Genomic DNA, 25013 nt, shown 5'->3' on the forward strand with positions numbered 1-25013 from the left:
TTTGCGATCCAGCTCCTCCCATGGTGGCATTTCCTGGGCTTGCCCGGAACTTTCCCCAATCTCTTTTCCCTTCCCCTTATCCTTCGGATCCTCTGTCTTTTTAATCTTTTGTGCAGCTGGTTTCCTCCTACACCCACGCTTCCGGTCCAAGATTCTCCTCCTCTTTTTCGGCTTTGGTTTCTCCTGCGGTTGGGCCTGGAACACCATTGGCTCTTCAGTATCAGCCTGGTAGCCAGTGAAGGTGTCGGTGGTATCCATATCGGTGGTATGGATAGTGAAATTTCGGAGTGCCTCCGATAGTTCATTTATGATGTTAGCACACATGAAGACACACACAAACTTAAGTTAAAATTTTATTTATAACTTAGATTTTCACGAAATCACAGAATGGCAATCCGAAAATTAAGTATTTCTAAATACTTAATTGACTTAAATCAGTGGCTCTAATACCACCTTTTTTCTGTCACGGCCCCCGGCCCGGTGTGACCCGGTCCAGAGGCCGCGGGACAGAAACCCGTGGTATTGCTTATTTAATTTGGCAGCGGAAATATTTGACAGGATCTTTTAAACTGAAAATGCCCAATTATTTTATTTCACAATTTGGGACAAACCCCATAATTTACAATAAAGGAAATTTCACGAGGAAATCCCTTGTTTTACAAAACATGTTTATTTATTTTATTGAACCACCTCTTCAAGCTTTTTAGTGCTACCTAGCACTTTTCCTTGATTCACAGTAAGTCACCTGAAACATGTTTAAAAAGATTTTATCAGCGGGGAAATACTGGCGAGTCATTCAATTTGCACAAAAGACACATTGTTATAAGTTTACAGCATTAAAAGTTTTTATATTTGCCCCTATCATATAATTAGCTAGTTCAGCTGTCACTCGACCGAATCTATGACTGCGGACATATCACTAATTAGGCTCGCCCACCTAAAGTGATAAATCGTTAGTAGTAATGTGCACAAAACCCCCACATACTGCCAGTAATTAAAGATTAGCAAAGACTTAATCACTGCGAAGTATAACCGGAAAACATTTAGGGTTTTGTAAAGCAATTTGATAAAAAGAGAATAACTCACATTGCAAATTTAGATGGGCTGAGTTTTGCCTACTGATTTTAGCCTGGTAACCTAGTTAAATAACAATGCACACGAAACTAGGTCAGTAACTTAATACAACTTTTACGATAACTCACGAAATCAAAACCCTCACGACGAATCACAAAGTATAGCCCGGATTCGGGCAGCACTTAAACATTCATCGGATCGGTTTCAATCGATCGGACATTGTATCGTAGTAGTGATCGAGTTATTACCCTATTGTCGTAGCAGAGATTCGTGCTAGTGTGTGTTTTTGAACGAAAAAGTGAATAACTCAGTGTACAAAACGAGTTTGAACGTCGAACCAACGCAGCCATGCAAGTGCCAAACCCCTGGATTTTATACTGAAAAACCGTCCCTGTCGCGTGGCGCGACGGGTACACTTTTAGGGTAGGGTAGCTTCGTGTATTTGTAACCTAGGTGTGTCAACAAATCGACGAAATTCGAATTTTACAGCAAACTGGGAAGATAATATCAATTAGGGAATACCCCCCTGAGTTTTAGGGGCTCTGATCCTAGTTCCAACTGTTCTGAAAATTTTAGGGGTCATGCAATATTACTTGGGGGTCTCAATTAAGGTTTCTTATTGGACATAATAAATTAAGAAATAATAATTTTGACAAAAGTTGTTACACCTATACTATTTGTTTCCTTCTTTGCGACACGTAGGTATTTTTTTTATCATCAGGATATCAAGCCACTAGAAAATTTGGCTTTTATCTTTGTTATCAAAGATATGCACCGTCACTTGGGTTAATAACCTATTTAATAGAATTTATATTTTTTTTTTCAAAACTAAGAAAATGGTTGCATTAAGTGGGAGTCAAAATTTAGTAAGCACGAACCCCACTTTGTTAGAGCTACATATTGTTTTCTTAATTAATTAAATTTCAACTACTGAAGAAATGTTTAAACAAGAAGTGGCTAAGCAACGATTGACTTATATGCAAATGTGCCATTGAAACAATTAACTACGCAAATGAATAAAACTCCAGAGAATTGATGAATGTACGCATTGTCCAAACCTTTTGAAGAACTCGAGTACGAACTCTGTGAAAGCAAAGAATTCCCTCACCAATAAATGAGAACATGCAAGTAATAAGGATCTGGTTTGTAACATCCGGTCTCACGTACCAATAATATTATCTGCTTTAACCACGTAGAGCCCATGGAATTGTTTCTAGTTCCCCAAGTCGAAACTTCGCAAAAGGTCACCCATCCTGATAATACTTTCACCTAAGCACGTTTAACTGTAGTGTTATGATCTCAACAACTAGCAATAAGCCCAATAGGTGATGTTTGAGATAGGGCATTCCTTATGAACCAATAATATCTCATTTTCACGTCCAATGTAATATTTTCCTAAAATGTTACAATGACAATCGCCCCCTCCCTTCTTTGGCTTATTGGAGTGAGCGTCCTAAGGTATCCTCCTAAACTCATGGGGACTCATCATTCCCGAAGAAGTTTGTCTCACCATAGCGAAGAGACATGAGTGACTCTAATACCAATTATAACATTCATCCTCCCATACCACCAATATTGTCCGCTTGCGCACGAAAAGCTCACACATTTGTTTTTTGTTGCATAAGTTGAGACTTCCCAGGTGGTTACCCACCCCTATATTACTCACACGTGAGCGCGCTTAATTGAGGAATTCTCCTCTCGTCCATTAGTATAAGCCTAAAACGCATTAGTGATATTTCAGACTAATCATTTCTTGTAAACCAATAGTCTCTCATCAAGGGCGCAACTTAAGAGGGGCCGGCCGGGGGGGGGGGGGGGGGGCGCCTGACCCCGTGAACTTTTTGCTTAGTAGTGTTATATATTTAGTTTTCGTATATAAATTTTTGCGTATATACGTTTTCGACCCCCCAGTTTTATAGAAATTTTTTGGTATATACGTTTTCGACCCCCTGTCTTTATTGTCAAGCTTCGCCACTGTCTCTCATGTCCTTGGCTAACATGAGATTTGCCTAGTGTGTTACATGGATTATTAAGGAGCATGGATCCTTATTTGAAGTGCTTGACCATTGGATGACAAACCTGTCGCTATAATCAATACTGCTGCCCAAAAGTTCTTTAACAGCCTTCACCGCAAAATCTTTATGATCTCCTCCCATCGAGTCCCATCTATCATCAGAGTTCATTAAGGCTATATGTACAGAAGGTTGCTACCAATGTGCTACTACTTTTACTACTGAAGAAAGGTAGCTTTCGAGGGGTGTGTTGTAGCTAATAAAGTGTTAGTGCTGAGAATTATGAAAATCAAAGTAAATAAAGAAGCTATGAACACTATTTGTATATTTGAAACATATCTTTAGGTAATCTTCTTTAGATTATTTTTTTTTTAATTATTTGGAGACCTTTTAGCCAGTAAATTGTTTAGGAACCGTATATTAAATCCAATGTAACTGTAAATCACGCATATGAGTTTTGCTAAATGAAATGTTTAGGATTATGAATTCATGTGTTATTGATTGTAATTTCAAATTTCAAATTTTCAACTACTAACCAAACAATAACAACTATATTCGAAGAATATGTTAAGAGAACTCGTATCCAAGAATACAATTGAGGATGGCACCCAAGTAAAATGAAAACTACAAGTTAGAAATAAAACTTTGTGTTGTGAGATACAACATATATCTCATAAACACTTTAAAGGTTTGAAGCAAATATATATGTTCATGTAAAAAACACAAATACCACTTCATCTAGAAGTAAAACAACTTACGATTAACAAATAATTCGAGTTTTCTGTTGTATTATATATTCTTATGTTCCCATTAAAGTCAATGGGAACAATAAGCAATCAGAGCCCGTTGATCAAGCTGAGATTAAATCTCAGCCATTTAAAATACCCAAAACCTTCTAGAAGGAACAGTTATGTTGACCTGGTCATCCAACATTCTAGGAAGACTATTGGCCACGATCCCTATGTTGAAAAAACATTAATTACCCAAAAAAAACTACACATCCCACGTTCTATCTTTTGAAACCATATTAAACTAGTATTTGTACCCGTCGCGCGTTGCGGCGGCGTACTTGACTCTTTCCGAACTAAATTTACGTCGAAATAGAGTAACTGGAATTTATACTGTCGAATGAAAACATATTCTATTTTAGCCCAAAAAATGCTATGTTAAAAACTATACTAACTCGAAACGTAGATATGTGGTTCTTGAGCAAAATTTATATCGAAAGTTGAACCAAGTAAAAGACAAAGAAAACGTACCAATCCCTTCCTCATTGCGGCTGGTTTAAACAGAAACTAACTCGAATTAAATACCACCGAATCAAAACGTATGAAAGAACTGCAAGCCCAAAACAAAACCATCAAACCCCAAAAATGTATGAAGAATGCATACACATACCAAGACAAAATCAGAACTGGTGCTTCAAGATATGTTCCCTATATAATAAATCAAAGTATAAAAGCCCAAAAGACTCATAAGATAGAATCCGTTGTTCCTCCACATCAAGCTAATAAATAAATTTGATATCAATCTCAATTAAGATGCAATCATCTCTGTCTAATTAATCCTAAAACCTCTTAAATTCATAGACCTAACATGGATTTGTAACAAAGCAACCCATAAGAAAAAAAATCAGAATCATAAAACTCATCAGCAAAGCAATTTAATCTAAATCCTCCTTTTATTTCACATATTTGGCATAATAATTAATAATAAACCCAAAATTCATCAACAGAATCTCAATCCTCATTTTATTGAACCTATCTTGTATTAAAAAAAAAAACCTAAAATCCAATAATTTTAATCCACCAGGGCAAACCACAACAAAATACCTGAATTAAAGTTGAACAAAGAAGCCTATACTTAGTTTGGAATCCATGAATTAGCTATGTATGTAACCCTAACCTATTCCCCAATTAGCCCATTGGTTTGGTACTAAAGACGCGTGAAGTGTATGTGCCAAAATCATGTTCCTTCCTTGACAGATAATCCAAATTTACAACAGATTTTGTCTAAAACTAACTAACAAAGCTGAATCAAGAGAAGCTAAATGACGGAAATCTTACCGTCTCCGTCGGTTCCGTAAGCAGTATCATCATCCTCCGAATCAGCGTCGTATTCGGAGCTTCTGGAAGACCGATTGAGCCACTTCCTTATCAACAATCTCGGCCACAACACCTGTAATAATTGAAGTGTGAGTGAGTGAGTGAGGAGTCATGGATAATGAAAAGGTACCTCGGTGGATAATGAAAAGGTACCTCGGAGCTGGAGGAGACGAGGAGACGGTGAGGAGAGGGAGGGAGACGGCGGAGAGAAATCACCACGACCATTCTCCCTCCTTATGCCACCACCTTCTCCGCCGCTGATAACTACCGCCCATCTCCGCCCGTCGTCCTTCTTCCACAGCCGCCGTGCATCGCCACAAAGGAGGTGGTCGGCCGGTCTTCCAAGTGAGAGGGATGTGAGGACAATTTTTAGGAGGTAAGCGATGGCTGGTGTGTGTGGTTGATACGTGCAGAGGAAACAGAGAAGTTGGCTGGGGAAGACATAAGTAGCGGCTGGTATCAAAAAATTAGGGTTTGGTATGATTAAAAGAGAAAGGTAAGGTGTTTGTCTTATTATCACCAACCTTTCTCTTTAAGAATATATAAATTAGAATAAATACAAAACATAATTAAAAGCTATAAATTGTGTAAAGAGCCTCCTGCTAAAAATAGCCTCCTGCACAAAAAATAAATAAATAAAATAAAAACATAAACTGTTAATATAACGAAGTGTAAAACAAGTATCTTAACAGCATAAATATTTTAATAAAATTACTTACAAACATGTTTATTGTCAAAAAATCAGTTTTTTTTATACTTACCATAGACAATGAGCTTTGTTTAATGACAACGATTATGACACCACCGATTGTACCTGTTTAAAAACAATGACAGGTTAAAAGATACATTCTTAAAAAAAAGGTAATAATAATACTCATGTGAAGGTCCAACCATGTAACATTGCTAAATGTAATGATACAACAGAAAAATTATTTATAATACAAGTATTATTAATACTTTTTAATATTATAAAAAAAAAACATAATGTTGTCCTAATTGAGATGTGAAAAGAAAAAACTACCCAAAAGTACCATAAAACCAAAATATTCAAATTATCTGCAGTAGAAGCAGCATGTTTTCAATTTAAAACAAAAAAAATGCGGTATAAGTTTGAAAATTTTGGCAGTTTTTATTTTGGGAAAAATTTGACAGTTTTTATTGTGGGAAAAACGTGGGTTGCTTGGATTACACGTGGCAGTATGTTGTTGTTTTCACATGTCATTTACACATCTATTTAAAGAGACAAATGTGAAAAAAAAAATCATGACCTTGACCTCTCAAGACACACAAATCCGTATTTACTTCTTTTGTTCAGACCTGCAAGCAAAATCGTGTGAAGATACTGATAAAAAACACTTCATAATTCAAATGTAAGTTTTGTTGTAAACCCTTAAAGTGCATCATGTTTCTTTTTCTTTTTTTTTTTATGTCTGAAGTGGTAGCCTAGAATTTGTTTTATAATTTTTTTTATTATCTAAGATGGAACCGACCTACAAATGTAGAACGCTGAACCAATGTGAATGTCAACGAGTAGATCACCACGATTCACACGCCTGGAAGACATGATCATTCAGAAATGAAGGTTTGCTCTTTTTATCTTTTCTTCACAGTTACACATTTTAAAAGTTATATCCAAACATCTAATTAGTTTTCTTTCATGCAAGATCGAAAAACTGTTAAAGAGTCAAAACAACCCAAGCTGGTAAACTTAAATAAAAGTAGCTTTCATTCCTGTACCTATTTTTTATATTGAAAAAGGATTCTAAACAAACATATATATATATATATATATATATAGGTAAAGTGTAAAATACAAATGCGCTTATCGTACGATACGTACGCGATCATCCCAGCTGTTCGATCAGGTGCGGATTTGGTGCGAATTCAATACATATCGCATGTAACAAATGGTTAGCATGGGGTAGTGCGAAAAATGACATTGGGTGTGTAGATGGACAAAATCGCATGTGGAAGATGGAATATCGCATGTGAAAAAATGGTAGCATGGGGTAATGTGAAAAATGGCATGGGGTGTGTAGAATCGCATGTGAAAGATTGAATATTGCATGTGAAAAAATGGCAGCATGGGGTAATGTGAAATATGGCATGGGGTGTGTAGAATCGCATGTGGAAGATTGAAAATCGCATGTGAAAAAATGGCTAGCATGGGGTAATGTGAAAAATGGCATGGGGTGTGTAGAATCGCATGTGGAAAATTGAATATCGCATGTGAAAAAATGGTTAGCATTAGGTAATGTGAAAAATGGCATGGGGTGTGTAGATGGAGAAAATCGCATGTGGAAGATTGAATTCGCACAGTTCGTACAGTTCGCATGGAGGTATGAAATCGCATGGGAGATGAAGATCTGACGGCTGGGTTTATCGCGTACGTAATGTACGATAAGCCCTATTGTACGTTAACCGGCATCTGGTAGAGGATCCTGTAAAAAGTGCTCAAAGTGTGAGAAGTGTATTATAACACTATATATAATACTATATGACACCATATAAACACGGTATAATAATATGTAATATAACAATATATCATTATATAACAAATATAACACTATAGTTTGTCTGATAGCAAGTCTATGATAGATGTATAGTGTTATATTTGTTATATAATGTTACATAGTGTTATATGGTATTATATGGTGTTAGATATTGTTATACGGTGTTTATATGATGTTATATAGTATTATATATAGTGTTATAATACACTTCTCACACTTTAGGCCCTTTTTACACTATCCTTACCCTATATATATATATATATATATATATATATATATATATATATAGGGGAAGGTTCTATGCAGAACACTAAATATTGCGAGAACACGCAGAACAAAATGTATCACTCATTTTTTCAATCCTATTAACCTAAAAAGTAAATGAAAATGTTATAAATGTAAGATTTATTATTTCTCACACTAGAATTTAAAACAAAATATGAAAAATCTTCAGTTATTAAATTACCTACACACATGTAGGTTATGTGTAGGCTAAATTAGCTACATGTATGTAGACTATGTGTAGGGAAAAATATATGATATTTTATGTATATATAATACACATATGAATGTAAGAAACATAAAATTTAAAAAATATGAACCTTAAATCCCAAAATTTAGTGATTTAGAGTTGTTCTTTTTGTTCTCGCAATAATTAGTGTTCTGTAATGATCCTTATCCTATATATATATATATATATATATATATATATATGGAGCGGTTAACATACATTAGGCCTTATCATACTTCACGTACGCGACACTAGTAACCGTCAGATCACGGTTGAAAGCGTGATTATTTGGATGCGTGATTATTTAAAACATGCATGATTATCTTCAGTAGCATAGTCCCATGCGTGATTAATCAGTTCCAAGCGTGATAAATCACATATATCTGACGGTTAGAACTCGTCGCGTACGTGAAGTACGATAAGGCGTTTTGTACATTATACTTTCTCTCTCTCTCTATATATATATATATATATATATATACATATATGGTAGTTTTTATAAAAACTTGCACCTATTTTTATTTTATTGAACATGGGGTGTGGGTTAGTACACAAAGGAGTGGTTGTTATTACCTGTTAATCAATATATAAATGATAATGAAAAAGATAAAATTCCAATAGAATAATGTAAAATAGCACAAATTTAAGACTGGGTAACTGACCCTGTTCTGACTTAACTCATTATGTTTGGCGTGGACTTGCACTAGCTCAATCTCCTTACAAGGATAACTACAATCATCATATTATCCAGGCCACTAGCCCACTCCGTTATCAAGTGCGCAATTCCATCTGTTTAGCCCACTAAAAGCTTAGTTTATGCACCAGAAAACTAAACTAAAATAATTCCTATAAAATACATTAGAATAAGTATCTCAATGTTGATTCAGTAATTATATTATATAAATTATAATCCTAAAGCGTTTTTATGTATTAATAATATTGTTGTTGTTATTAAAACATATACCTATCTATTTGTTAATAAAAAAAATAAAACAAGTATATGTATAAAATGTAACTATTAATATGATTATTATGACAAAATACCTATTAGTATACCTTCGTATATCTCTTTAAAGTATTGAAAACTGAGAAAAGTGTTTACAAAAACCTCTCATATGTTAATACCGTCTTTAAAGAACACAATTATAACCATTTTGAATTCTCTTACAAAAACCTCTCATACGTTAACACCTTCATTATGGATTAGTAAACCATCATAGCCATTTTGAACTCTCTTATTAGAATACTTACGAAAACCATTGATATGTTAACACCTTCGTTGAAATTGAAAATACAACAAAGGGAAATAACAAATGAACAATTATTATTAACTAAAAACTAGGAAGAATAATTATTAAGGGAATTGACCTAATTTGCTTTTTGCCTTCTTCAACATTCTGAACCCTTTACCTTTTCAAACTGCGATTCCTACCATCACACTCAGATTGCTCTCTAAGAGTCTCGATTTGAACACACGCATATGTGTTTCTATGGTTTAATCTCATAATTCAGAGAGAGAAAGTAGGTATGAAGTTAGAGAGAAAGAGAGTGTCAAAATAACATGGATCCATAACCAGAACTTTATATTTCACTCTACAACAACTTTGATACAAAGAACAAGAAACTAAACTGTAGAGACCTCTCAACTCACATGCAGATCATCAACACGATGATCTGCCCCCTCTGATCTATATTACGAACAATGATCTTAACACAAGATCACAAGAACAACAATATTAACAAACCCTAAGAGAGAGAAGGAAAGAAACGAGGAAAGAGAGATGATTCTGGAAACTTTGAAGTTGTCTAACCGTACAGTGAGTGCGAGAGTTGTATATATCAAGAGCCGTATATACAGCCTTTAAAAAACAGTCAACAATCTTTAAGCAGTCAACAGTCTTCAAGCCCAACAGTAATAGTCTTCAAGCCTAACAGCAAAGTCTTTAATCCCAACAGCTAAGCCCAACGGCAAGACTTTATTTAAGCCCAAGTTGTATTCCTCAACCAAAACAAACAAAAACAATTATTCAGTAAAATATAATAAAATGATGTATAATAAAAGTGTATGAGAATATTATTTCAACAGAGAGAGAAGATCTGTGCATTTGTGAGTTAAAAATAAGCTTTAAACCAAAGCAAACCCACCAAATAACACATTAGTGACATCACCATCCGTGATGTCACACGTAAAGAACACAAAAAGTTTTACCACCTTCCAAGCTGGCCAATATAAACATCAATTCTTCAATAAAACCAAATGAAGCACATTGTACAACTCTCATTGTGTGACAACCCGAAATTTCGATCCACCAACATAACTCATCCGACAACTTTAATTGTTTCATGCAAGTTCATTTAATGTGTGTTGAATGTTAAAGAAAGTTGATGGTCCATGTGAGTATCTCATCCAACTATATAATTGCGGCCCATGTGCTGATTAAGGTCCAATGGAATTGCACTCTACACAAGGTTGTCGGCCCAAACAATGAACGGTATTTATTGTTAGTTGAGTCAGTCCATATTCGGTCCATTTAATGCAACAGTTGGGGCGGTCCACTTATTTCTCTACTCTATCCAACATAACTTACACAATTTAATTGAAATCACATGTTGTGTCAGCATATCACGTGAAGAATGATATCTCAATTGCAAAGCCATGTGCTGAGAATTTATGTGCCCCAATGCTAGATATCTATAACAAGATCTTGGCCCAATCAGTGTTCATAGGATCCGACATAATTATTGCGAGTAGTGTTTTGTCAAATGAGTTGTTTTGTCATCACCACTAACCCGACGAAACATAAGTGACTTTCGTCACCTTTGGTCCAGAAGAAACTTAAGTTTCGTCAAGTTTGTCTTTCGCCATAAGCGGGGTCTCGGCCCAGAAAGATTAGCGACCCAATCTCTTTTACATATAGACTCTTGTAGTCAGTTACGCAACACAAAATACATAAAACTCTAAAGTCCCCTTTCCTGTTCGATGACAAACTTGGTCCTCTGCGAAACTCTCATTCATTCGAGCACCTCTTCTTGATTCTCAGGACTCCTCGGGTCACATCTTGTTTATCTGTTAGTATTTAATATTGCCACTCGATGAATTTTTGATGAGTTGTAATGTTTGGTGAATTAGGGTTCCGTCAAACAGGGTAATAGATCTAGGATGTTTTATGATGCGGAGATTCTGATTATCTAGTATGTTATGTATTGTTGATTTCCGCATAATAGATTCATGGCATGATGGGTTGACATTAGGGGATGTAGGATCAGTGAATGTTATGTATTAAGGTTTAATGAAATTGTTATGTTCAACTGATCCGAATGATATTAATTGTGTGATGTAAGGATGAAATGAATATGCGAATTGATTAAGACACTCGTTGCATGATTATTTGGGGAACTGAATGATTGATTGTTGTTCATGAAGTAAAGGTTGATGATGATTAGGGTTCTAGAATATGTCAAACTGTGATCATTGGATGGATCTGTAACTGTTTGTTCGACGAAACAGCTAGGAGTTTCGCCACAACACATGTCGACGAAACATATAGGTTTCGCCGACAAGCACAACGACGAAACATATGGGTGTTTCGTCACCCCGCATCCTGGCGAAAGTTAATCTTCGCCACATGTAGGGTTTCGCCGTGTAAGTTTCTGTAGTGAACAGTAGGAGTCTGTGATGTTATTTATGACAGATACTTGTGTATGTGTATGTGTATATGTATGATCTATGTCACGTTAGAATGTTAATAAGAAACTTGGTTTAATTAGTTGGTACAACAAACTCACCTGCTATGTTCTGTGCTACTTGCGATAAACACATGAGATGTGTACTTGCATTAGGAAGGTGTACTAGCTACTATTATACTATGAACTGTGAACTGGTGTATGTGATGCAAACTGTGTGAAAACAACAACTTGTGCAATCGTGAAACTGACATTCATTGGTAACCACGTTAGGGTTGGTTGATTAACTTGGAAACGTGTAATTAGTCATACCGAGCAAATCTAAGGTGAGTTCACTGTCTGCATGCTTGCAGGTTTGTAGGTTTATATCATTGGGACTTGCTGTTTGGGATGCTAGAGTGGTCATGGGTCGAGATGCATGGAATCTCAATACAGGCTTAATGGTTTATGTACACATGGTTTTCGAAACACTTAACAAATGAGTTATGCTTCCGCTGTATACAATGAATGATATGTAACGTTTGTAACACTTTATGTTAATGAATGAAAGTTTTATTTAAATATATTTATGAGTTCAATGAGATTGGTGGCTTGGATCCTGGTATGTCACACGCCTCGTGAGGGTTTCCACATGTGATATTTTAGGACTGGGACACATTGCATAGAATTTTCACTAATTTATACTATATAAATAACAACTTTTAACTAAAAAAGTTGCACCAAATAGAAAGGTAACGTTATTTCAGAAACTAAATATTGTAGATAATTATTAAAAGACAAATTATTTGTGAGTAAAGTACAAAAGTTCGGTTTTGAACACCTTAACTCATATTTTACCCTACATAAAACATTTTAAAAGTAAATATTGGAAATACTTTTATTTTTAAAAGAAAATTGCTATTAATCAGGCTTATACGGAAATACTTTTATTTTTAAAAGAAAATCGCTTGAATACGGCCAAAACGAAACACTTAATTGTGGTACATGAGTACCGTGTGCATGCTATGCAATATGTATTTTTTTTAGTTTTTTTTTTTTTTTACATTAGTTTTATAAATGTGATTATTGTCGTGTCATTATACTATTAATATACCCGTACACCGGACGGGTATAGATTATAGAACTAGTTTTTTATATACTCCTTAGGTCGGTTGGAAAAAAAGGTCGTTACCAAAATGGCTAAATTTTAATATGGATCCAACGAAGACAACGACTCAAATAACCTAACGTATTATTTTGACCAAAAGTTTGCAAAACGAAAATAGAATCGGTATGCCTAAGCATGCCCCATTGTGTCCCATGAATCAAGGGGTGTGCATTTAAACCAGGTCAAATCGTGTAAGACGATTATCAATTTGCCGGTGATTATTTATAATAATATCTACACTACAATGAGAATGCATTTAATATTGATTGATCATCATAAGTAAAGGTACAAAATAACTTATCGGATTAAATGGGTGTAAATCAGAATATTAATAAAGCCTTTTTAAATAAAATATTGATTTTACCCTTTTATTTGTAATATGATTTTCTATGGTCTTACAGAAATAGCCTCTCTATCCGTACAGGGTAGAGGTAACGCTGTCTATATCTTACATTTCTCAGATCCTACCTTAATTTGCTATTGGTAGGATTTACCGAGTATGATGACAATGACGACGATTGTCTATGGTCTCTTATTTAGTTGTACCAAGTGTTTATTACTATTAAAATGGTGTGAGTTTGAGTCCTATAAGATGTGTAATAGATAGATTTTAGAAGTAGATGTAATGTTTTACGTTTCCTATGATTGTGAAATAATTTACTCACTTTTCTTCATGTCAGTAGATTGTATTTCATATATACTTTGGTACAGCTAAAAGAGTTAAGGTGAGATTCTTATTTCCTAGTCGCATGTAGGACTTTACCCATTTTACATAGAGTTGCACTATTGGGTATTTTCATTACCCGTACTCCAGGTATTTGAATTGAGGGGAAGCTCCACTCGCCTAAAAGGGTAAAGTCCTACATGCGACTAGGAAATAAGAACTCACCTTAACTCTTTTAGCCTCTGAGTTGGCCGACCAAACCAACTGGGTTCAAGGTATCCACTCTATATAGATGTCTTAGGCATCTCAGTTAACATTTTACACTTCTCTTACACTCATACTCACTTCACTCTCTCAATTCCTTACACTCCTCGTGAACATTTTGTTGAATGTCAAAGACATTTGCAGCGGAATTAGATAATGATTTTGGATTCATGGTGTTCGAGTAAATGATTGAAAACAATAGAATGCAGACGTTTGATTGAGAGGACAAAAATCAAGTATGAAAATGTCTTGGTGCCGGTTATCTTTCCCGGCAATCTATATATATATTGGCGGTTGTTGACGGTTGGTTTTGGAGGGAAATACAACCGTTTGAAACTTGAAACGGTGCCAACCAACAACAACATAACCATTCATAATAAACGTCGTCACACATACATATGGTTATATCATTCGAATATTAATAATATACATAACATAAATTAAGTTTATATTCACTAATACACTCCCCATAAACTTAATTTTTCTTCCGAGAGTGCATTATCACGCTGTCATTGGCTTCATTAATGGCTTTCTCTGCCCGCTTGAAATCGAACTTCTTCCTTCGTTGCAGCGTCTTAAGTCCGTACCAGTCGTTTCCAGCGAAGAAAGCATAGTGCTCCTCGGCTGCTCCTTTTTGTTCTACATCAGATTTCCGATTTCCTGCTTGATCCTTCATTCTTATTCAGGCTTTTGCTCCGTCTTGATTCAGTAACATCTTCGTCTTGATTCAGCAACATCTTCCTTAATCTCCTTTTCAGCTACTGCTTGTTGCGTAGATTTGAACTTAAAATAGTAAATTAGTACATCTAAGTACATCGCACACATAAGTCTCAATAATTCTCCTTCGTTGTAATCAAAACCCATATCTTTAGAGATCATAGCCCACATATTGTTTTCTGTTACTCTTCGGTGACCACCCTCCCTCTTAACAGCCATGTATAAATCCAGCAAACTCACTTTCCTATTGTTTGCAGCATATGCAAGGAGTGGTCTTGATGTGATTTCTAATTTTACTTCGAGAAACCAATCAACCATATCCTCAAACTTGCTTTCTAACCAGAACTTGTATTTCCGAACATACTCTTCATCATCTAGCATGTCAAGCAGCGCTTTACAGTCTTGGAACTCCTTGAAAATCATGCCTTGAAGTATCAAAACATTCCAGTCCGGTTCGTTTGATGATACATATCGAAATACTGATTTAAATATTCAGTTTTGAAAACTTTGTAATCAGTTTCGGACATCGCCATGGTTTCCTTCTCTCTTAGGCCAATCTCATCTTCTCTAGTAAGGCCAGAAGTATCATTCTTTCTATTCATTACTGGAACACTAAATGTCGGATAGATCTTGCACTGATCTCCAGTAAACTTAACTTAACGGTATAACCTTGGGTGATCAATTGATCAAGACTAAGCACATTCTTATCTATATCCGGAGTATAAAAAACACTTTGAATTCGGATTCTTTCAGATCCGGTCATTACTTCAACAACCCCTATTCCTTTTATAAAATAGAAGTTATTTTCACCGGTTTGTGTTTCCACATCAAACATACTTTTAATTCGTTTGAACATATCTAAGTTTCCGGAGTAGTGCCTTTTAAAGGATTTACTAACGTACCATATTTCGGACCCGAAACCGCCGTCAGTGCCGGTCACCATGTACTCCATTCTCTGATCATTCTGTTTACCATCATCATCTACTTCTTTATGTTGTTGAGTCCCTGTATTGATCGCTAGACGAATGAGTTATGTAGCCTCATCATTTTCTTTTGCCTTGCACGATGCAATCTGATGCCCCGGTTTGTTGCAGTAATAACATCTCCTCTGCAACCATCTCCTTTCCTTCTTCTCGTCGGAGCAATGTTTACACGGCATGGTCGATGATGTCGCCATAAGATCTCCATCACTTTCGGTAGTGGCTAGTGGCTCTGATACCACATTGTTGAATGTCAAAGACATTTGTAGCGGAATTGGATAATGATTTTGGATTCATGGTGTTCGAGTAAATGATTGAAAACAATAGAATGCATACGTTTGATTGAGAGGACAAAAATCAAGTATGAAAATGTCTTGGTGCCGGTTATCTTTGCCGGCAATCTATATATATATTGGCGGTTGTTGACGGTTGGTTTTGGAGGGAAATACAACCGTTAAACGGTGCCAACCAACAACAACATTACCGTTCATAATAAACATTGTCACACATACATATGGTTATATCATTCGAATATTAATAATATACATAACATAAATTAAGTTTATATTCACTAATACATTTAAGTTATTCTCAAGCAGGAATTCAAACGCAGGAGTCCCTCTTCTGCGTTAAGACTAACAATATAATGTTTTGCAGATCTCTTTAAGCCTTGGAACCTAGAAGACGTCTATACCATCTCCTGTTGGTTATTTGTCGTTTCCACACAAGCAACATCCAAAAAGATATAACATGCCAAATATATAATAAAAACGATGTATACCATACTGCTGTATAACTTATAGACATGGTTAACTAATTTATTGATTCCTACTTTGAAGTGCCCTTGGCGTAGGTGAGCCGTATCGAATCCGGGTAAAATGCACTTAATCTAGCCGTTCTAAAAAACTATTTTTTAGATTACGGGATCACTAAAATAGGTCAAAAGCGTGCCTTAGTAACATAAAGACAAAAAAGTAGTAAAGGGTCTTATTTGTGACAACGTTACTCTTGTGAATTACCAACAATAGGGGGTTCTTAGCAAAAAAAAAAAAAAAAAAATCAAATACTAGAAAAATGATCATTTGCAACTACAACTGATCTTTCGTCGCCGGTCGAGGACTTGACAGAGGCACAGATGATGATATAATGCTTTGATATTATTTAGAAAAGCTTGATTACAATACATGATTACAATGGCTTTAAATAGGTCTGTACAAAAGACTTTACAATGGAAATGAGAAAACAAAGGCAAAGTAAAAGGCTAGTCAAAAGGACGAGAATAATTGCAAGAATAATTACAAATTGTGTCTAAAAATAAATCTCATAATGAATAGGAGAATGTTATGTAATATTGCCTTTAATATGCCCCCACAAGATGGAGGATCCATCGGAGACTCCAATCTTGGACCGTAAGTTCTGAAACGGACCCCGTCCCAATGGTTTGGTGAGCATGTCAGCCAACTGATCGCCCGAGTGTATGTGAAGAACCTTCAACGAACCATCAGTGATTTTTTCCCGAACAAAATGATAGTCAAGTGCCACATGTTTCATACGTGAGTGGTATACGGGGTTGGCACATAGATAGGTGGCAGCGGCATTATCACAAAGTAATGTAGGGGTCTTAGATATGTGCAAACCAAGTTCCAATAAGAGATTCTGGATCCAAGATAGTTCAGCCGCACCGTTTGCTAATGCCTTATATTCCTCCTCAGTGGAGGATCTAGAAACAGATTTTTGACGCGACGAGCGCCAGGAGATGATGTTAGACCCAAGATAGATGATATAGGCAGTTGTGGAACGACCCCCATCGGTGATTCCACCCCAGTCAGAATCAGTGAAGGCTGTGAGAGTAATGCGTGAGGTACGGTTGAGGAATAAACCATGGTGAATGGTACCTTTGAGATAACGAAGAACTCGTTTTAAGGCTTGCCAGTGGAGTTGAGTGGGAGCATGCATATATTGGGACAACTTATTGACAGCAAAGGATACATCCGGTCGAGTAAAGGCAAGGTACTGTAAAGAACCCACCAATTGGCGGTATGGTGTAGGATCAACACTAGGCGAGCCATCAACTGGGGAGAGTGGTTCGGTAGTGCTGAGGGGTGTGGCAACTGGTTTAGCACCTTCCATTTTGAACTTGGTTAGAATGTTTTGAATGTGAGCATGCTGGGATAGGAACAAACCGTTAGTGGTAGAAATGACCTCGATGCCAAGGAAGTGGTGGAGCATGCCTAGATCTTTAATGGGAAACTTTTTGGACATGGCATGAATGATATGTTGAACAAAGGCGTCGTCATTGCCGGTTAAAACAATATCATCAACATAAACCAAAAAGTATGAGACAATGCCATCCTTTCTATAGATAAATAGAGATGGATCAGCGAAGGACTTGTGGAAGCCAAGTTCAAGGAGAAATGAGGTAAGTTCCATGTACCATGCACGCGGAGCTTGCTTGAGTCCATAGAGAGACTTTTTCATGCGACAAAGGTGATGAGGAAGGTCCGGATTCACATAACATGGAGGTTGAGTCATGTAAACATCCTCATGTAAAGTGCCATGTAAGAAGGCATTGTTGACGTCAAGTTGTTGAATAGGCCAATTTTGGGACAATGCAATGGTAAGAATGGTGCGGATTGTAACGGGTTTAGTAACGGGACTAAACGTTTCAAAGTAGTCCTTACCATATTCTTGAAGGAAGCCTTTGGCAACGAGACGAGCTTTATATTTGTCAATGGATCCATCAGGATGTCGTTTAACACGAAACACCCACTTGCAACCGATAGGTTTGTGTTGGGAGGGAAGAACAAGTTCCCACGTGGTGTTTGTTAGTAGGGCATTGAACTCATTATCCATAGCTTTCCGCCATTCCGGATCTTTTAAGGCTTGTTGGAGGTGGATGGTTCAAGTGTGGGAGGGATGGAATGGGTAGTGGTATGGTTAACAAAGGCGGAGTTGTAGTACTTTGGGTTAGGTTTGCGGGTGCGAGTAGGTAGAGAGGAGGGTGTGGGTGTGGATGTGGGTGTGGGCGTGGGTGTGGGTGTGAGGGTAATGGGTTCATCGGTAGAGGTTGAGGATGGTGAAAAGGAGGTGGGAGTGTAGTTAGATGTAGGAGATTGAGGGTTGGTTGGGACGTCATCGGGAGAGGTAGGTGTAGGTGAAGGGGAAACCGTGTGGAGGTTGGGTGTAATGTCCGAGTGAGATGATGGGGGTGTGGTCGGATTGGGATGAGGGGAGACGTGTTGGGCCTGGTAAGGAGTGGTCGGATTATTTTGATGGTGGGAGTGGACCAAGTGGGATGGAAAGGGATAAGGTGTCGTAGATTGGCATGTTGGCCCAATAGGAGGTTGGTGGTCTATAGGTGAAACAGTAAGGGTATGAGGTACATGTGATGAGGAAAATGGTGGTGTATAGGGTTTTGAGGATTTAGTATGGGTGTCATGGATAGTAGTAGAGGAGTGGGACTTTGACAAACCAACAAAATCATCAACCGTGATATTGTTGGGAGGTTTTGAGGGAGAGTTGGTGGAAGGTTTTAGTGGAAAGGTTGACTCAATGAATTCCACATGGCGGGAGTGATACAAGCGTCGACTTTTGTAATCATAACATTTGTAAGCCGACTTGGATGGCGAGTACCCTAGGAAGGTACATGGTTCCGAACGTGGGTGAAGTTTGGATTTTGCATATGGACGTAGCCACGGGTAGCATAAGCAACCAAAAGGTTTTAATTTGCTATAAGTTGGGTCGGCCTTGTAGAGTAGGGAATATGGGCATTGAAAGTGTAGGATTGGGGTAGGGAGACGATGTATAAGATACACCGCGGTTTGGAAAGCATGTGTCCAAAAAGAGAGGGGCAAGTGAGCATAATGGAGAAGTGCTAGACCTGTCTCCACAATGTGACGATGACGACGTTCGGCTACGCCATTTTGTTCCGGGGTATGCGGGGGAGTGGTGAAATGAGAGATACCTTGAGATTGTAGAAAAGGAGTGAGACCGACATATTCTCCACCATTGTCGGTGAAAAGAGAAATGACCGGTGTTTGAAAAAAAATTTCTACTAGCAATTTGAATTGAGGGAATAGGACTGAGACATCGGATTTTTGTTTCATTGGATAAAGCCAGATGTAATTTGGTGTGATAGTCTACAAAAATTACATAAAAGATGAAACCATCAATTGATTTTCCTACGGGTCCCCAAACATCCGAGTAAATTAGTTGTAAGGGTTTTGTAGTGGTAAAAGAGTTCATACCAAAAGGATCTTTGTGACATTTATTGACGGAACACGAATTACAATGAAAATTTAAAAGATTGAATTGTAGACCTAAACATTTGGCTATTTTTTTAAGAATCCGAACCGATGGGTGTCCAAGTTTATGATGTCAATCAAGAGGTGATGTGGTTGAAACCGCATTTATTTGAGGCGATGAAGGCAAATTTGCATAGTAGACATCAAGGTAGTTCTCTCCCCGCATTAGACGTGCCCCCGTGCGAAGATCCTTGACAAAAAAATGGGTTGGAAAAAATTCCACAGAAACTTGATTAGTTTTACATAATTTGGCCACCGAAATTAATTTATTTTTGAAATGAGGAACACATAAAACATCTTGTAAAGAAAGTGAACCATTTGACGTTTGAAGATATTTTTGACCAATATGGGTGATGGAAAGAGTGTTACCATTTCCAAGAACAATTTCATCCGGACCTCCATATTCGGAGACCGAGTGGAAAGACGCACGATCGGGGTCAACATGATGAGAGGCACCGGTATCGAACATGTGAGGGGAAGTAGTGACATTAGCAGTGGGTGAGGCTATGTTTTGGGTCGTTGAACCTCCTATAGTAACTTGATTTTCCTTGAGGAAATGTTCAAGTTTTCGACATTCTTTCGCTTCATGACCTGCAAAATGACAAAATTGACAATAAAGATTGTTACGAGTGTCACGAGTTCCACCATTAGAATTGGATCCGGTGGACCACTGAGTACGGGCAGATTTGTAGTTTGAGTTTCCATAGTTGTTGCGTCGTCCGAACCGTGGTTGACATTGGGTGGTATTAACCGTGGCCATAATTGGTGGTGATGAGACTGTTGTAAGATTGAGTTCATGTTCATAGTCAACTAGCTTTTCAAACAAAACTGGAAAAGTAATCTTGGAGTCAAGTAGGCGTAGAGAAGTGGCAATGGGTTTGTAGTCATCACCCAATTGCCGCAAAATGTGAACCATGAGATCCTCATCCGTGACCAGATTTTGGACCAAAGCAAGTTCATCAGCAATACTTTTCATATCTCGTAGGTACTCCGCAATGGGACGATTTCCTTTCGGGTTAGATGCAAGTTTTGACTTTAACGAGATGATTCTGGACCGGGATGAGTTTGCGTAGCTCGCGATGAGACGTTCCCAAGCCTGTCGTGAGGTCTCGGCTGATGCAATCAAAGGTTGAATGGTCGGTGCACAACTGCCAATGAGGGCAGCAAGAATAACTTGGTCCTGTCGATACCAAGCAGAGAAGGCTGGATTCGGTTTTGTGTTCTCGGCGTCGAGGAATTCCGCCGGTACTGTTTTGGAGCCGGTGACAAAGTGAACCAAGTCGAATCCGATTAACGTAGACTGGAGCTGTTTTCGCCACACTGAGAAGTTGTCGGATGTGAGAGTGGTGTTGAAGTGGGTAGCAGCATTGATTTGGACAATTGACTGAGATGCCATGGTAGTTGATCGGAGGTGATAGCCAGGAAAAAAAAAGGAACAGACTTGTTTGAGTAATCAGAAGTGGTAGCCAGGAAAAAAAAAAGACAGACTCGTTTGAGCTTAGTAGGCTCTTGATACCATATAATGCTTTGATATTATTTAGAAAAGCTTGATTACAATACATGATTACAATGGCTTTAAATAGGCCTGTACAAAAGACTTTACAATGGAAATGAGAAAACAAAGGCAAAGTAAAAGGCTAGTCAAAAGGAGGAGAATAATTATAAGAACAGTTACAAATTATATAATACTCTAATTTCTAACATTTCTAGGCATTAGAGGTTGTACTCTAGGCTTAAAGTGTGTTCTCTACAGTTTGGTGTTATATGATATGTTAATTTGGTTGTAACCATTATCCATTTATATATCCATTTATTCCAAGCCAAACACACACATGTAGAGAGAGAAAATGGGATAAACCGAGAGGCAGCGTGGCCATCCCACCTTCTGCGATGGCGGAGCCACGGCGGAGCGGTAGTGGAGTCACGACAGAGTTGTGGTGGAGTCATGGTGGAGCTGTTGCGGCGCCCCTTGATTCGATTACAGTCGGTTACTGGTGAAGCTCAGGCCAAACGATGAACGAAAACGGTCAGAAATCGGAATCGGAGGTTGAATCTGCTTGGATTCGGCTTCGTGCGCGTTGGGAGCTAGCGTCTGTTCTCAATTTCTTGCAGGTAGTTTGTGATTTTTGGGGTTTTTGATTCGTAATTATTAGGTTTGATGTTATTAGGTTTAAAAGTTGTGTTTTTTGTGTTGGAGGATGTGAATTTATAGTGTTGATATGATGTTTATGTGAAATGTGTTGAATTTTGATGAAACTCGATTGATGTTGGAAAACCTAGAAATTTGTGTGTTGATAACATAGGAAAATAGGGGAAATTGATAGGATAGATTGACAGATACAGGTACAATTGTTGAAACGGACCGAATGTTTGGTATTGAGGAAAGAGTGTGTGTGTGAGTGGGTGGGGGTATTTGGAACCTGGAGAACTTTTGAAGATGGAAAATTTGAAGCCTGGAAGCTGAAAGGATACTAAACTGTGAAATGGTTTTTGACATGCAAATAAGTGTGTATCTAATGCATTTAGTAAAGTTTACTACAAACTAAAATGATATTATTTGTATAGAGTGAACATGTAAAGAATGAAATCGTGGATTTTTCGTTTTTTCGGTTGTTATGTTTATATATGGTTGTTTTGATGATCTACATTTGTACTGTTTGTGATGTTTCTTTAAAATGTTAGTGGTGATTTTTTCGAATTTTGATGGAACTCGATTGTTGTTAGAAACCTAGAAATTTGTGTGATTGGGGGCGTAGGGAAATAGGGGAAATCGACAGGAAATATAGGATAACTGATACGGACCATAAAATATATAATGTATTGATTGCATTGAGAACTTAAGATGGTTATTTGAAGCCCGATGAAGTCTTGAAGATGGTAATTTGAAGCTTGAATATGAAAGGATACCAAACTATGTTATGCTTTTGACATGCAACTAAGTGTGTATCTAATGCATTTAGTTAAAATGATATTATGATACCTAGTCAAGCTCCATGTTTCTAGCTGCACGTTTATTTACCCATTTGTTCTTTGATTCATGGGGGTTTTAGTATTGGAGATGTTATTCAAGTGGTAAACATGTGTCGTAGACAAGCGGACATGCTACCATGGAAACATTGCTTGGATAGGATCATCGGCAATCGATACCATAACAAAAAAGGAAAAAAAGAAGGTGTATCTTTTACTAGCCCTTTATCTTTTATTAGAGGGGGCAATCTTGACCCAAAGCCTTCCAAGTGGGTCAATTTGGGTTACTTTTAAAATTATATGGGTTGGTTTGGGTAAGATATTTTAACTAAATGGGTCACAATGGGTTACTTGAAATTCCATCTTGTTATTTTCGGGTCAAAGCGGGTCGACAACATTAAAGAAATGGGTTGATGTGGGTCAGTGTCTTAAAGAAACGGGGCAGGTTTCGGGTCGGGACGAGTTTCATACCGTTTCGACCCGTACCGTTTCGACACGAACCGTTTCAACGCGTACCGTTTCGAGGCGAACCGTTCCGAATTGAACCATTTCGACCCGTACCGTTTCGATGCGTATCGTTTCGACGCGAACTGTTTAAACCCATACATTTTCGACCAATACCGTTTCGACCGGTACCGTTTCGATCAGTACCGTTTCGACGCGAACCGACCCGTACCATTTCGACCAGTACCGTTTCGAATCGAACTGTTTCGACACGAACCGTTTCGACCGGTACCGTTTCGAATCGAACAGTTTCGACGCGTACCGTTTCAACGCGAACCGTTTCGACGCGTACCGTTTCGACGCGAACCGTTTCGACCGGTACCGTTTCGAATCGAACCGTTTTGACGCGTACCGTTTCGACCGAACCGTTTCGACGCGTACCGTTTCGACGCGAACCGTTTCGACCCGTACCGTTTCGACCAGTACCGTTACAACCAGTACCGTGTCGACGCGAACCGTTTCGACCCGTACAATTATGTTTTGCATATACATACATACGCACAGGATGCAACTGTACGCTTTCGTTTTCACCTTTGCTCACTTCATATTACAGAAACAAACAAACTTACACAGTTATACATATGTCTATATCTATAAAGAAACTTCACCTTCGCTCACTTCATATTACAGAAACAAACTTACACATATGTCTGTATCTATAAAGAAACATATGTAATAAATGCAAAACTTGGTACTGTAACATTTGGTATTTTGCACTTATATAAATGCAAAACATAATTGTTGTGTTGCAAAAAAAAAAAAAAAAAAAAAAAAAAAAAAAACATTTTTTTAACCGACCCGACCCGACCCGAAACCCGTTCTTACCCGAACCCGTTCCGACCCAAACCCGTTTCAACCCGAACCCGTTCCGACCCGAACCCGTTTTGACCCGAACCAAAACAACCCTTTTTTTTAATTGACCTGTTTTGACCCGAACCCGTTTCAACCCGAAACCGTTTTGACCCATGACCCGACCCGACCCGTTTGCCAGGTCTATCTTTTATTCATTGTGCCATCAAAAGAGAAAGCAGCACAGGTATCCTTATTTAAACTGAAGCTTGTTTATAATTGTTTATTTACTAGAAACAGAAATGCCGATCCATTGCGTTTATGAACCATTTGATTTATACTTTATAGTCGTGTAACTACATAACTATTTGCAGGTACGCGCTGTGTGCAAGCCTTTAAAGGCGTTTGGAATACATACAGTGAGTCCACATTCAGGGGCCTCCGTAGATCATCAGGGTCACGGGTAATATACATGAACCTTTGTAAACTTAACTGCAGCAAACAATGCATGCAAAGTTGCAAATATGATTCTTTTTTGGTTTTGGGAGTTGATGTTTTAGTTTATTAGCCCTGCATGTAGTGTGTGTGTATGATTACATGAAGTATGAACTTCATTCTTTTACATTTGTAGCATACATATTATGCATCACTTAATAAAAACTCTATTCCTTTTACACATTAAAGAGTTGTGAACCTGAGTTCCTTATATGCACGTCAGATATAAATACAAACCCAGCCCCTGCCGCATCGCGGCGGGTTACTTTTCTAGTTGGGTCTA

The 25013-nt window shown here is 37.6% G+C and overlaps 2 long non-coding RNA genes across 4 annotated transcripts; one reads left to right on the top strand and one right to left on the bottom strand.

Annotated features, from left to right (window-relative positions):
• Window positions 1–591: 591 nt before the first annotated feature.
• Window positions 592–5693, bottom strand: LOC118489324. Of its 3 annotated transcripts, none has more exons than XR_004887244.1 (4): window positions 5345–5693; window positions 5153–5264; window positions 2133–4424; window positions 592–745 (listed from the first exon to the last, which is right to left on the bottom strand). It is a non-coding gene; the product is annotated as an uncharacterized LOC118489324 (long non-coding RNA). The 3 variants fall into 3 exon arrangements; XR_004887245.1 differs by having other exon boundaries at window positions 4346–4424; window positions 5345–5681; XR_004887243.1 differs by lacking the exon at window positions 592–745 and having other exon boundaries at window positions 1226–4424; window positions 5345–5677.
• Window positions 5694–21770: 16077 nt separating this feature from the next.
• On the top strand, window positions 21771–24799 carry LOC118489325. Its single transcript, XR_004887246.1, has 2 exons — window positions 21771–22087; window positions 23026–24799. It is a non-coding gene; the product is annotated as an uncharacterized LOC118489325 (long non-coding RNA).
• The last annotated feature ends 214 nt before the right edge of the window (window positions 24800–25013 follow it).

Source organism: Helianthus annuus, chromosome 17 (assembly GCF_002127325.2).
Source record: "Helianthus annuus cultivar XRQ/B chromosome 17, HanXRQr2.0-SUNRISE, whole genome shotgun sequence".
Taxonomy (NCBI): Eukaryota; Viridiplantae; Streptophyta; class Magnoliopsida; order Asterales; family Asteraceae; genus Helianthus; species Helianthus annuus.